This window comes from Giraffa tippelskirchi, chromosome 2, assembly GCF_054371585.1.
Source record: "Giraffa tippelskirchi isolate mGirTip1 chromosome 2, T2T-mGirTip1v1.2.pri, whole genome shotgun sequence".
NCBI classification, from domain to species: Eukaryota; Metazoa; Chordata; class Mammalia; order Artiodactyla; family Giraffidae; genus Giraffa; species Giraffa tippelskirchi.
The window spans coordinates 69,539,439-69,551,444 of record NC_137276.1 but is presented as its reverse complement, the minus strand read 5'-3'; the positions used below and the strand labels follow the sequence as shown (position 1 = coordinate 69,551,444).

The 12,006-nt window shown below is 38.3% G+C and overlaps 1 protein-coding gene across 10 annotated transcripts in view; it reads right to left on the bottom strand.

The window, feature by feature from the left end:
* CTNNA3 (catenin alpha 3) overlaps positions 1 to 12,006 on the bottom strand; it is a 1,864,976-nt gene that overhangs the window by 673,763 nt on the left and 1,179,207 nt on the right. Inside the window, exon 1 of one of the 10 annotated variants that reach the window (XM_081568953.1) lies at positions 7,513 to 7,999. The exons of the other annotated variants lie outside the window; for them this stretch is intronic. The gene's annotated coding sequence lies outside the window, so the exon portion shown is untranslated. Of the gene's footprint in view, positions 1 to 7,512; positions 8,000 to 12,006 lie in introns of those variants that run through there. 10 annotated transcript variants of the gene reach the window in all.

Genomic DNA, 12,006 nt, shown 5'->3' with positions numbered 1-12,006 from the left:
TTAGGGAATTTCTGACTTCTCTGGTATGCATACTCCTACTATGGCCAAAGAACATGACACAAGGGACATGAAGTTGGCAAGAGACATACATAGTCAGCTCTCCAGACACTTGTGATGGACTACTCTCAGAGAACACTGTTTCAAGTAAATGTATACCATGTGTTAGAATCACAGACTTGTCAAAACACAGCTCGGCCACATCACCAGGGTTTCTAATTTACTAAATCTAAGTGAACTCTGGGGCTGGTGAAGATTCTTGAGAGTCCTTGGACAGCAAGGAGATTAAACCAGTCAGTCCTAGAGGAAATCAATGCTGAATATTCACTGGAAAGACTGATGCTGAAGCTGAAGCTCCAATGCTTTGGCCACCTGATGCAAAGAGCACTTATTGGAAAAGACCCTGATGCTGGGAAAGATTGATGGCAAGGAGAGAAGGGGCAACAGAGGGTGAGATGATTGGATAGCATCACTGACTCAATGGACATGAGTTTGAGCAAACTCCAGGAGACAGTGAAGGACAGGAAGCCTGAAGCACTGCAGTTCATGGGGTTGCAAAGAGTAGGACATGATTCAGCAACTGAACAACAAAGGGGGGACCTAAATATTGCATTTCTAATAAGTCACCAGGTGACACTGATACTGATGGCCTAACGACCACACGTTGAGAGACACTATTCTAAGGGTCCTTTGTGCCACCTTATTCAGAAATTTAATTGGCATACAGAGAGAGTCATAATCATTAAAATTCCATTGAATCAAGTTTCGTCTACTGCATCCATTTGTGACAAAAATCCAAAAAGTAGTTTTTCAGGTCTCACCTTTCCTGATTCTCAAGCAAGAATTGACATGAGTTAAACACTTTCTTCTAATCCTTCTAGTTTTCTAAACTAATTCTCTAGTTTTCCACTATGCCACAATCTCATGGTTTTCTTCTTGCTTCTCTGGTTATTTTCTCTCAGTTGTTTTTTGTGTGTTTCTCCTCTTCTGTAGGCTAAATGTTGGAGAGCCCCATAATCCTAACCCTTTTTCCTTCCCTTTTGGAAGGCTAAATTCTCCTGTTACATCATTCTATCCAATGGTTTTAAGTGTCATCTATATGGTGACAATGTTCAATTTTCCTGCCTAAACCTCTTCTCTAAACTTCACACTGGATGTTTCTTCTCTACCTGACATTTACACTTGGTTATCTCATTCTTAGCATATTGCCTCATTTTTCACTTCCCCAAATGGCATCTCCTCAAATCTTTTCCAGTTCAGTAAATCTAACTCTGAGGTTAGATACCAAACCTCAGAGTCCATACCTAACCATGCTCTTTTCTTAACTACCTTATTCAATGAACCCTATCACCACCATTTCCAAAATATTTTCTCAGTGTTATGGTTTCACTATCTCCATAATCCTCACCATAGATTGAAATACATTGACGCCTGGTGCACTGCAGTCCGTGATGTCTCAAAGAGGTGGACAAGACTTAGTGACTGAATAACCACAACAGCAACAGATATTAATATCTGCCACTTAGGTTTATTGTGAGGATTAAATGAGTTAATAGATTAAAAAGTATTTACAACTGGTCTGTCACATAAAAAGCTATTAGTATCCAGAATTATCTTGTTTATGTACTTGTTCCCATATTTATTATCTCTAGATCTTTTATAGAGAATAAGCTCCAAATGGACAGGTGCTTTGATTGTTTTGTTTGTTTACTAAAGTATCCTCTGTGTCTAGAAAAGTGCCTGGTATGAAGCAGGTCCTCAATAAAGATTTATAAAATAAATCAATGGATCTTCTGTGTTAAGTGATATGACTCCCAAAACACAATACCCACTGACCTACATGCACAGCCTAAATAAAAATCCCATACCTTCCAAAGAGATCTTTCTAGTAACTATTTTTTATGAAAACTATATCTTAAGAAGTACTACCAAGTGTAATAAATGACCTCACTTTAGTCATACTTTTGCTCTGAATAGCTTTCAAATATCTATCTTTGCATTTTGTGATTTATAGGAAATACCTGGCAAAAAAAAAATTAGTATTTGTTGGCCATTGACAGGGTACTAAGCACAAAGAAGCGAGGGTTTCAACCACAAGGAGGCTGTCATTTCCTTATTATCAATAAAGATTGGATAACAGGCATTTCCTCCCAGGTCACAGGCCTAAGTATTTGCTTGAAATCACAACCATGAGTTCTTCCTGAATGCTAACAGGAAGTTTTGCACTCATGAGCTATGGTGGATCCTTACTTTTCTGATTCATTTCTCCTAAGTTGCCTCACACTACAGACTTCTTCCCTATCTTTGAGCGCCTACTCTCAGATTAGTACCAGACCTATCTGGAAGCTAGGGGCTCTTTCCTGCAAATGCTTTATCTCATCACTGTATTATCCATGAAATAGCTCTAACTATGCAACAATACTTCTTGGAAAATACAATAGCTATAGCCAAATATAGGACAGTTAAGAAGGAGAAATGAAAACACAAAGCAGACTCTAAATAGAAATCAAACATTCTATTAGATTAAGGATATAAAAACAAGTTACAGGGCTTTTCTGTTCTTTTCTCCCCTTTTTGTCAGGGTTGGGAGGTGGGACATCAAAGGTCTTGAAAAATGAATTGAAGGCCTTATGGCAAGGAAACATGCCAGTTTGCTGCAGTTTCTTCAAAATTATACTCTGCCTGTCCTTATATTAAAGTAACTTCGGACCTCCACCTTCCACTACCATTGAAAACCTTCAATATCACCACCAAAAGTATTCAACAACACTTATGTATGAGGGGCAGTAAGTATACATTTCTTTGAATCACTATGTCATCTAGGAATGGAGTTAAAGTCATTGGGAACTATTTCTCATTCAATCATTAACTTGTAATTAAGTGAAAGAGGAGAGTGAAAAAGTTGGCTTAAAGCTCAACATTCAGAAAACTAAGATCATGGCATCTGGTCCCATCACTTCATGGGAAATAGATGGGGAAACAATGGAAACAGTGTCAGACTTTATTTTGGGGGGTTCCAAAATCACTGCTGATGGTGATTGCAGCCATGAAATTAAAAGAGGCTTACCCCTTGGAAGGAAGGTTATGACCAACTTAGAGAGCATATTTAAAAGCAGAGACATTACTTTGCCAACAAAGATCCATCTAGTCAAGGCTATGGTTTTTCCAGTGGTCATGTATGGATGTGACAGTTGGACGGTGAAGAAAGCTGAGCGCCGCAGAATTGATGCTTTTGAACTGTGGTGTTGGAGAAGACTCTGGAGAGTCCCTTGGACTGCAAGAAGATCCAACCAGCCCATCCTAAAGGAGATCAGTCCTGGGTGTTCATTGGAAGGACTGATGTTGAAGCTGAAACTCCAATACTTTGGCCACCTCATGTGAAGAGTTGACTCATTGGAAAAGGCCCTGATGCTGAGAAGGATTGGGGGCAGGAGGAGAAGGGGACAACAGAGGATGAGATGGCTGGATGGCACCACTGACTCGATGGACATGGGTTTGGGTAGATTCCGGGAGTTGGTGATGGACAGGGAGGCCTGGCATGCTTCATGGGGTCGCAAAGAGTCAGACATGACTGAGCGACTCAACTGAACTGACTGAACTGAATAACTTTCCAGATTAAAAAAAAATATTTGAAATGGCTCAAAATAATAGGCAAACAGAGTCACTGTTGATATAGAAACAAATAATACCAAAAAATAGAAAGAAGCAAATTCAACAAATTCCAAGACTAAGACAGTTATTGAAACTGAACCTGAAATTTAGAATGAACTCATCTATCATCATTACCTAAAGACGAATACATGAAATTACATAATTTAATTAATTGATAAATGAGACACTGAGTTTGATGGTTTTTATTCTGTAAAAAATTAGCATATTGCCTGAATTCTAAATAGGGAATTTAACTATAAAAGAATATTTTTAAGAGAATGAGAATACACAGCTTGAAAAATTCAATCTTTTAAATTGAAACTGTTCTTTCTAAAATTATGCATGTATAATTTCAAATATTACTTTATTTTCTTTATACACTTTTATGTCCAGCTACCTGCCAAAAAGAAGCTTTTTTAAGCAAAAGTTTTGACTATTAAATACTTGAAAATAATTAAGCAAAAGACATGATTAACACATAGATCTACCATTTTTTAACCATTCTGTTAACAGATACTAATTGATTTTAGAGGACAAGAATTATTAATATGAAAAGACACTTGCTCCTTGAAAGAAAAGCTATGACCAACCTAGACAGCATATTCTAAAGCAGAGACATTACTTTACCAACAAAGGTCCATCTAGTCAAAGCTATGGTTTTTCCATTAGTCATGTATGGATGTGAGAGTTGGACTATAAAGAAAGCTGAGCACTGAAGAATTGATGCTATTGAACTGTGGTGTTGGAGAAGACTCTTGAAAGTCCCTTGGACTACAAGGAGATTCAACCAGTCAATCCTAAAGGAAATCGGTCCTGAAAATTCATTGGAAGTACTGATGCTGAAACTGACACTCCAATACTTTGGCCACCTGATGCAAAGAACCAACTCACTGGAAAAGACCCTGACGTTGGGAAAGATTGAAGGCAGGAGGAGATGGTGTAGACAGAGGATGAGATGGTTGGATGGCATCACCCCAACATGATGGACATGAATTTGAGTAGGCTCCGGGAGTTGGTGATGGACAGAGAAGCCTGGCGTGCTGCAGTCCTTGGGGTTGCAAAGAGTTGGACACGACTGAGTGACTGCCTGAACTGAACCTCTAATCCCCAGTGCACTGTGTAATTTTATAGAGACCACTCAGCCTTTCTGGGATTGAACCTTACTCATTGTGAATGCTTAAAGGAACTACAAAGCCTGTTTATATAACATGTGATATGTAAATATCAAATAGCATTGCAATTCTTTGTGAAGAAGCCAAGTTAGAACTGTGAAATGCATGCATGCTCAGTCATGTCTGACTCTTTGTGACCCTATGGACCATAGCCTGCCAGGCTCCTCTTTCCATGGCATTTCCCAGGCAAGAATACTGTAGTGGGTTGCCATTTTCTTCTCCAGGGGATCTTCCTAACCCAGGAATCAAAGCTGCATCTCCCGTGTCTCCTGTGTTGGCAGGCACATTCTTTACCACTGAGCCATCTAGGAAGAGTTCTTAGATAGCAAGCCTTAAATACATGAGGGTTAAAATGCATTACAGATTCAAAGTAAAGATTCCTGGGAAATTTTCTTTATCCTTTTTACAGCAAGTAGAATAGAAAAAACAAGTCTACGTTATTTGGAGAATTATATAAATATGAATAGGTAAAAATTCTGTTGAAACAATTCCTCTAAAACCAAGATGAATATTAGTATCCAAATTCTATTTATTTATTTGATTTATTTATTTTTGATTTATTTTTTGATTCTGTAACCTTGGGTAACTTATTTAACATCTCTAAATTTCTTCTTCTTTATACATAAAATTAGTCCAATAATTTGATGCCATAAGAATGCTACAAGAATTAAGTATGAAAACCCTGGGAAAGCACCTGCCATATCCCAGTTGCATCACAGATGTCCATCTCTTCCTCCATGGACTCTTTTACTAACTGTTACATATTCAGAAGGTATGTATATTTTCAAAAACAGATTCACAGTTTCCAACAAGCAGGGATTGAAAAAAAAAGGTATGTTTATTTTGTGAGATTTTTAACTCACATTGATTTCATTAGATGAAGAGTGGGATTGTATTATGGTATAAGCAGAGGGACTGCTATTTCTGAAAGAGTAGGCCAAACAGAGATTAAATCTACTTTTAAAAATATAAACTACTTAATGCATTATTGATATCTTGCTACTTACTAGAAACACCATTTGACTATTTTAAATTCCCCTGCTTAGTTCATTCTATCTTATGGAATGATGATCTTATAGCTTCTAGACCTCAGCACAGTTCTGCTTCACTCCCCTTGATCTGGTATCTACATATTGCCTTTCATATTGAGCACAGGTGATAACAGTATGTTTGTTTAACTGGTTTCCAATTCTCCTAGCCCCATTCTTCCTGGGGTACCCAAAATGAACAGTATTTTATTTTAATGAACATTGTCAGCAAAGGCAGCTTTAGAACAGGAATTATCAAGTTAAAAAAAATTGTTGGTACACTTATATTTTTAAATCTATTCCATGTGCTCTTAAAACTGACTTTCTCAAGTCACTCACTGTCCTACTCAGTGTGTATTCCAAGAGGCTGGGAGTCATCTGACAGTTCCAAGCTTTGAATTCAGTGTAGCTGTGGGAGTAGAACACCCTTCATTAAAAAGAATGAAGAAAATCCCTCTAAATCTAAATCAGGTCAGTGGCATTGTCAATTATAACACATAAAAGGGGAGTTCAGAATCCTTTAGTTACAGGACTATAATTTGGAGTCTTGATCATAATACGAGGATGAGGGTGAATGGTTGGTTAGATTTGTAAAATTGGTCAGTGAGATTGTCATGACTGGGACAAATGGTTCCTGGACATATGGTTACAAGTAAGAGAGGAGCCTGGCAGGCTACAGTCCATAGGGTTGCAAAGAATTGAACATGACTGAAGTGACTGAGCACACACGCAATTTTCATTTAATCCTCAAGGTAAAATTCATGGAAGAAACAGTCGTAGATATTCTCCATATAGTTAAATAATCTAGTACTGACATAATTCATTTCAGACTTGTATTTAAAGTGTTATTTAAAAATAGTGTGACCAACCATTTCAGCACTAACATTACCTTTTGAATTGCATAGTAATATCTTAAGTTCTGAAGCTGTTTATCTACTCTACGTAGTTAAGATCACTTAAATGTTAACTGGGACTTCTCAGGTGGCTCAGTTGGCAAACAATCAGCCTGCAATTCAGGAGACCCAGGATAGGCTCCTGGGTCGGGAAGATCCCCTGGCCAAGTGAATGGCAACCCCTTCCAGTATTCTTGCCTGGGAAAACCCATGGACAGAGGAGCCTGGTGGGCTACAGTCCAGAGGGGTCATGAAAAGTAAGACACACCTCAGTGACTAACACTTTCACTTTTCAAGTGTTAATCACCTGTAAATCACCTGTTAATCACCTGTAAATATCTTATTTACCATTTACCAAAAATTTGCTATAGGTCCTATTCATATTTAGCCATGCTGGCAAAATCCTTCAAGCTAGGCTTCAACAACATGTGAACCGAGAACTTCCAGATATACAAGCTGGATTTAGAAAAGGCAGAGAAATCAGTGATCAAATTGCCAACATCTACTCATCTACAAAGAGAAAGCAAGGAAATTCCAGAAAACCATCTTCTTCTGTTTCATTGACTATGCTAAAGCCTTTGACTGCAGAATACAACAAACTGGAAAATTCTTAAAGAGATGGGAATACCAGACCACCTTACCTGCCTCTTGAGAAACCTGTATGCAGCTCAAGAAGCAACAGTTAGAACAGGACATAGAACAACAGACTAGTTCAAAATGGTAAAGGAGTATGCCAAGGCTATATACTGTCACTCCGCTTATTTAACTTACCTACAGAGTATATCATGTGAATTCTGGGCTGGATGAAGCACAAGCTGGAACCAAGATTGCCGGGAGAAATATCAATAACCTCAGATATGCAGATGAACACCACCCTCATGGCAGAAAGTGAAGAGGAACTAAAGAGCCTCTTGATGAAGGTGAAAGAGGAGCGTGAAAAAACTTGCTTAAAACTCAACATTCGTAAAAGGAAGATCATGGCATCTGATCCCATCACTTCATGGTAAAGAGATGGGGAAAAATGGAAACAGTGACAGACTTTATTTTCTTAGGCTCCAAAATCACCACAGATGGTGACTGCAGTCATGAAATTAAAAAAATACTTGCTCCTTGGAAGAAAAGCTATGACAAACCTAGACAGCATATTAAAAGGCAGAGACATTACTTGGCCAACAAATATCCGTACAGTCAAAGCTACGGTTTTTCCAGTAGTCATGTATGGATGTGACAGTTGGACCATAAGGAAGCTTCAGAATCAAAGAATTGATGCTTTCAAACTGTTGTGCTGGAGAGAACTCTTGAGAATCCGTTGGACTGCAAGGAGATCAAACCAAATAATCTTAAAGAAAATCAATTGCTGAATATACATTGGAAGGACTGATGCTGAATGTGAATCTCCAATACTTTGGCCAACTGATGCAAAGAGCTGACTGGCTAGAAAAGACCCTGATGCTGGCCAAGATTGAAGGCAACAGGAGAAAGAGGTGACAGAGAATGAGATGGTTGAATGGTATCACTTACTCAATGGACATGAGTTTGGATAAACTCCCGGATATAGTGAAGGACATGGAAGCCTGGTGTCTGCAGTCCATGGGGTCATAAAGACTCAGACACAACTTGGCAACTGAACAACAACAACAAATACTTAGCCATGGGCCTGAGCTCACTGAATAAAAGCATAATTTAGAGAATATTGCTAAAACTGCTTAAAAATATAATGTACTGTATGTAGATTTTTGAGATGAAAAGCAATATTGTAAAATTAACTGGAAGCTAAAGGTATGGTAGGACTCTGTAGTAAAAGTATACAAAGTGGGGTTTCCTAATTTTTTTTTTCTTTTCCAAGGTTAGGTTTACTTTTCAATGCCTAAGGAAAAAATAACCTATAAATGTATCTTCCAGCCCCACTTTCTCCTCCTTCCCCACAAAGCTACCAGAACCTCTCTTATTAAGATCACTGCTGACTTCCTCATCTGCAACCCCTCCAGGGACTTGTCAGTACTCATCCCACTGGAATAATATGGAGCATGTAGCAGCACTGTCCACCTCATCGACCAGTCATGCTTCTAAAAATTCACCCATTTCTGAATTTCCTTTTTTATTTTGTTGATCATTCTTTCTCAAGTTCCTCTTCTTCTCTCCTGGATATGTTTTCTTAAGGTTCTGCCTTTGATCCTTTTGTTTTCTCTTGCTCTATAGCAGTTGAATCCTATATGAATGACTTTAATCATCACCTGTATATGAATAGTCATCATATTTAGCTGTAATTCCTCAAGTCCTTATATGTGTTGGTTGCTATAATCTCAACCTTATGTTGAGAATACCTTATATATCTTTAAAGTACTACGTGGATGTTCAGCTAGCACTTTATATTAATTTCTGCTCTAGAGTGACTCTCCTTTCCTCATATTTCCAATTTCTCCTAAGAGAACCACTATCCTCCCAGGCAGGCTTTTCAGGTGGTTCAGCAGTAAAGAATCCATCTACCGATGCAGGACACACGGGTTTGATCGCTGGATCAGGGAGATCCCCTGGAGAAGGGACTGGCAACTCACTTCATTATTCTCACCTGGAAAATCCCACAGACCTCTGAGGAGTCTGGCAGGCTATAGTCCATGGGGGTCACAAACAGCTGGACACGATGGAGGGCTGAACATGCGTGCACACACATCCTCCCAGGTAGAAACCAAAACCATCAAAATTATCTTCTTTGCCTCCATAATCACCATCATCAAATCTGTTTTCAATTTCTGGTCAATATATTTAGTCCATTTACAATTCTCCCATCTACAGTTTTGTATTCTCAAGTCTCATTCATATTCTTACTTCTGTATATGATATTCAATAACCTTTCAACTGGTCCTGCCTAAACTTTTTTCTACTCAGTTGACATATAGTTTCCAGATTAATACCTAGGAAGCATAGCCGTGATGATGTCACTCTCCTACTCAAAACTGGTAATCATTTACTATATTCTACTATATTTAAAATCTAAATTATTTCATTTGACCATAAGGGCTACAACCTTTGTTTCAACTGTGGAAACAAACTTCCTTTTCCAAAGCCTATGCCCTCATATGTTCTCACATGAGGCAATATGTCTCGGAAAACACTTGGAAGCGTGTGGAGGCATTTTTGGTGATCACAAAGACTTGGCTGGGGGAGGTGATGGATGTGGGTTCACTTCCCTTGATTCTGCGTTTTCTGACACACAGAACCCCATTACAGTGACTGTCCCTACAACAAAGTATTCTTCTACCTAAAACGCCAAGAGCTCCAATGAAGAAACAATGTGGCATAGACAGATTCAGTTACTTACTTTTTTCAATTTCTGTTATACACTTTTCCATTTCCTCTGCTTAGAATGCCCTTTTCACATTTTCCCAAATGTTCAAATCTTGTTCATCCTTTAAGACCTATAGGAAACGTCACTTTTCTGAGAGTCCTCCCGGAATTCCCTGACATGAATCTCTAGCTCCCGCAGCATTTCATGTGTTCTGCTCTAACACAACTTTGTTTCTGCCTGGATAATACGTTTCCCCTTTTCATTGGAAATGTAATGTAGTAAAGCTCCATCTTTTTTTCCCCTCTATAATTAGTACATTGTGGAGGTTTGCAAAGATCCTTTATGCTAACATGCCTAATATTACAGCATACACCATAAGTGTAAATGAGGGCTCCAATACAGACTCTCTGGTTTGTGAATAATTCTGAAATTATTGCCTCTGTCTTCACTTCAAATCACTATTAGTTCTGGCTACTTACTTTTAAACCGTTGTCTAACTTTGATCCTATGTCCCCAGTAAAATTTAATGACTATGACTTCTCAGCTATAATTTTTTGTATCTTCTTCCAGGACAACATAACCTCATATTTTCTTAGAAAAAGCCCCACCTGGCTGAACCCAGACCTCATTCCTGAAAACTGTTTCAGTGGATAACCATGAATCCTTACTCTCTGCTCCTTGTTTGCCCTCATTTCATGGATGCTCCTGGTAAATGGTCACCAAATATTTGTTGAATTAAGAGATCCTTGGAGTGAGTAAAAGGCTAACTGTGTATTCAGGACAGGATTTAGAACAATGATACCACAAAAACATAGAGCTTAATTTCCAGAGTTTAAGCAGCTGTATTCATGTAGCTTTTTCAGGGACGGTGTTACCACATAAATTTCACAGCATTGCAGAGAAGAGACTGATCCTAGGCTTCCAGTCTGAAGTCACCCTAGGAAGTCTTAAGGATCAACAAGCCAATCATAATCAGCTTTTAAAAGATGATTGCCTCATTTTAGCCTTTTTATAGCCTTACCTCACTTTTGGTTTCTAAAATCTTACATACTTTTCTGTTCTCTGCAGAGAAAAGAAATAAATTAGGTATAATTGCAAGAGTTCTGTCACAACTCTCATAGGTACACTCTGGGATTCCTAAAGAATATGATAATTCTACATTGATTATTTGAGTCCTATATTGTTGAGTTGCAAACAAAACATTCATCATCATCACCTACAAGAAAATGGAAGAAAATATATCTGTTTCCCCAGAGCATGATATTTAGAAAATTAAGTGTTTTCATTTCATAGATATGACAGCTTCTCAATCACAAAAACAACAACAATAAAACCATACAAACCAGGACTTGCTTTTCCACTTGAAAGTGATAGCACAATGCCCTTCCTAAAACGTGCACTAAATACAGTAACACATCATAACTTAATCAGAACAAGCTGCTGCTATAACAAAATAATCCTGTCTATGCAGAAACAGATAATGCCAGTTACTTCACATAACTTGCACTTCAAGCAGACAAAGCGTCATATTGGTACCTTTTATCACTTTGGTTAGAAATGATTAGAAATTGGGAGTCTTATCACCTAGGGAGCAAAGAAGTATGAAGAACAGTGCTGGATTTCAGTATCCACATGCCAATGTCTACAGTGCATAATAAGTTCATGCAGATATAATCATTCACTCCATTAATATGTCCTGAGTACCTACTATGAGTCAGGCATTACTCTTAGGATATATCAGGGGATCAAAAATTCCTACCCGTATGGAGATTTTATTTTTCCATGTTTATATATAAATGCAGGTGATCAGTGCACACCCTCCCCCAGGTCCTTGGTTCTTTTCAACCTTCACAGACTTCTGTGTCTGGGGCAACCTCGACCTTCCTCCCTACTTTTCAATATACCTAATACTTAGATTTGATAGACAGAGTGCCTGAAGAACTACAGATGGAGGTTCATGACATTGTACAGGAGGCAGT